This window comes from Primulina huaijiensis, chromosome 3, assembly GCF_012295235.1.
Source record: "Primulina huaijiensis isolate GDHJ02 chromosome 3, ASM1229523v2, whole genome shotgun sequence".
Lineage (NCBI taxonomy): Eukaryota > Viridiplantae > Streptophyta > Magnoliopsida > Lamiales > Gesneriaceae > Primulina > Primulina huaijiensis.
Genome location: NC_133308.1, coordinates 23,992,699 through 23,996,677, shown reverse-complemented (window position 1 = coordinate 23,996,677; position 3,979 = coordinate 23,992,699).

The window sequence follows — 3,979 nt, the reverse complement described above, 5'->3', positions numbered from 1 at the left end:
AAATATTTAGGATCGGCTCTGAGCATGGTTTACACACTATTGCATTAGTCCGAAAGTTAACCAGTGCACATCGAAAAGTAGCATTGCGGGTTCTTATATCATAAAAACTAGTAATTAACAAAAAAAACTCATAAAATTTACACACACACAGCTAGTAATTAACAAAAAAATTCATAAAATTTATTCATATATATATGTATAAATCTTTTAGGGGTGTAAATTCGGGTAGTTTCAGGTCGGGTCGAATTGAAGCATGGATAACACAAAAATTTTCAAACACAAAATCAACCCGAAAACTATGAACCTGAATCCGAACCAACTCGGATGACCCAACCCACCCGACCAACCCAAATGTTTTTTTAAAAATATTGTTTTTTGAATGCAAACATTATTATTTTATTATTTAACAAAATAATTAAATAAAAATTCAAAACACATAATAAATATTTTAATTAAATACATAATAACAAAATATTGTCTAAATATATGATAATTATTTATCTTGGAATTAAATATTTAAATTTAAGAGTTCAATAAAGAAGCACAATTGTTTAGGAATTATATTTCACAAAATAAATATTACATGATAAAAATTAATGAGATCAATAACAATAAAAAAATGTCAAAGCATATCAAAATAACTTTCAATAAATTGTTTCAAAAATAAATATTTGATCAAGCATCCTCGTTTATGAATAAATTCATAAATTTGAAAATCAACTTATAGAAAATTTAAAATATATTTAATACAAAAAATAAACAATTTTTTTAAAAAATCAATATTTTACAAAATAAATATTATATTATGAAAATTTATGATAGCGATATACAATAAAAAAAATTCAAGCAAACAATATAAAAAATGTGGCCAAATTTTTTAATTTTACTAAAAAAATTTTTTTAAAAAGTTGGGTCATCTCAGGCCAACCCGGAGTGACCTAAACCCGACTAATTTTTTTGGGTTTGATTTCGGATATAACTCGATTTTACCTGAACCAAAAAACCCCAACCATAACATATTTTTTTAGGATCTGACTCGGATCTGGTTTGTTTTTGACACGTCCGCATATTTGTTTGTATAAATGATATGATAATGTCAAACAGATACCATTACGTACATTATATTTATCTGGACACTTCTCGTACTAGTTTTATTTTTTAATTGATAAATTAAATGTTGATGTGATATTTTATTTTGTTTTTCTTTGATGAAGACATTTTATTTTCCATTTCAAGATTCACGTAATTACTTTATGCAACATTGTTTGTCATTCAAGAATCTTGCTGAATAATAATTTATAAATATGAACAAAATGAAAATTAACAACTAAACATATAAAGTTCACGAATCTTGTAATTTTCAGTTCAATAATGTGCTCCCATACCAATCATAAATTCAATGAAATCATACGGATTTTGAAAATAATGGTTTTCAAATGTAATAAATTGGTTGTACCCTCGAAAAGGCCCGGACTATTATTGGATTCGGACGTGGGAAGAAAGACCAAGAACCCAGAGCTGATTACAAAACACCAAGAGGAGATCAGGTGGAAACCAGCTCGAGTAAAAAAAGAGCACCTTGTTAAACCACCTCGGGTATGTCTCAACCTGGGAAACCTATCTGACCCGTACAAACTTGTACAAGTCCGGGCTCATGGCCTCGATCAGGCAACACGGGAAGACTAAGTCAATTGATCACGATCCTTGTCCACCGATAATCAAGGAGCATGTTTCATTCCATGTTCTCAGATCGCGCTGAAGCACAATCGCCGGCCACATCCTCACATTGTGGCCATTATCTGAGCATCTCTGAAAGGCCAGTAACTCTGGTACCCTTTAAATACTTAACTTGGGTTCATTCTACCCGGTCACGAGCATTCACGGGAAGAAACAAATCTCTGCCAGGGAAATCGGCCCCCCAGCTCTTCTGATTTTCCAGAGCAGCATCATTGGCTTTGTCTGCGGGAAATCAGATCTATAGACGTAGATATGAGTTTAACCAGAAAATCAGCCAAGATGGATCCTTCCAAAAAAGAGACCTCGAACTCAAGAGTCTCCCTGGGGAATCGCCCCCAAGGACCCTCAACAAATCATCACTTTTGCTTAAGAGCTAGCCCAATGGATAGCAACGAATACAAAAAAATAAAGGTTGGCTCATTCTCGACCGAGTTTAACCGAGGCCAGTCTGTCTATGAAAAGATCTTAAGGACCTCCTAGGGTTCCCAAGAGTTTAGGTGTCATCTTTCACTCAAACATCCAGGTTTTCAGTCCAGACTGGAAGGTCGGGATGACCCTTCCATAGGAGACATAGGCCGAGAAGAGAGAGATCGGGGAAAGTCCCACACTATAGGCGCGATTAAGATGATCTCGGGGGGATCGACAGATGGGGATTCTAATTGAGCTTGAAAAGATTGGAGTCGAAGAGAAAACTTTGGAGTGGAAAGTGTTGGTCAGGGGGAGGGGACAATTATCAACTTTGGACCCTGAGATCTGGAGGGCATCAGCGTACCTCACAATGATGCTCTGATCATACAAGCCATGATTGCTACCTATGATGTGAAGCGGGTGTTAAAAGACTCAGGGACTCGGTAAACGTTATATTTCAGGTTCTTTAATTGACCGTTGAAGATCTACGATCACAATTACGTGATTGTTGTCGACTCGGCGGATCAACCGTTCTTTTTTTTTTTTTAAAAAAAACATTGTTTGAAATCAATGGTCAGGATGACGTGACCTTTGTGCCTCAATTGTTTCTTGATTATCAAAATATCAAATATATTTATTGATTTATTGTCAATTGTTAATTTATTTTCATAATTACTTCAATTTTATATTTATACATATGGTCGGAGCTGGATCAAGTCATAGGAGTGGCAGAGGAGACAGAAAAAACATCATGCTACCCAAGTTCGAGCATCACGGTTTCTCTTCATTTGATATCGATGGTTATGATCTTGATTTTTTCAATGAGGAACATTAAGAACATGAACAAGAGGCTTAACAAACACGTCATCATCAAAGTCAAGAAAGTATGAACAACATGATGACGCCTAAAAGTAAAACTCTAGTGGTGCCTAGCTCGACATCCGATATATTCACCAAATATTTCGAAAATTTGACGCTTCCCTCCGCTGATATGCAAGTCAAATGCAAATATTGTTCGAAAACTTACAAATTTCAACAAATATGTTGTTTTGGAACTTTGACGTAGCACGTGGAGAAAAATCATCGGGTAAAAATTTGTATTGATTGTTTTCAAACTCAAATTACAGCATTCTCTTGTCAATCGAATAATGATTATCAACTTCATAAATTCGACAAAACTAAATTTAGAGAAGAAACAGCTAAATTTTGTGTGGATTAACAACTTGCTTTTAGTATTAAAGATAAATTATATTTTGAAAATTTTCTTTCTGCAAGTGCAAATCCTTCTATTATACATATCCCACAAAATACTTTCCAACGCACACTTAAAAAATTAGTCGTTAATAAAAAAGAATTAATTAAATAATTTGTTAGTTTAAATAATAAAGTTTCTTTGTGTTCCGATATTCGGAGTGATTATTGGCAAAGATGTTCACATATGAATATTACATGTCATTGGATTGATAATTTTTGGAAGATTAAGAAAATATTGTTTGCATATAGATATTTTAATGAAACACATAGACGCAAAATATTTCTCAATTTGTATTTGTTATTCTAGAAGTATATGGTCTAACTTTTCAAGTTTTTTCAATTTCTTTTGATAATGGTAGTACAAATTATTTTAGTATTACTGATCTTAGAAATATGCAAACCATCACTAGGTGGTAAATTTTTTCATATTAGGTACATATGTCATACTTTAAATTTGTGTGTTCAAGATGAACTAAAAAATTTATTATCACATATTCAACTAATTGGGAACACAATTAATTATTTATGGACACATCACATCCCAAATTATGAAACAATGTGGCAAATTTTAAAAAATAAA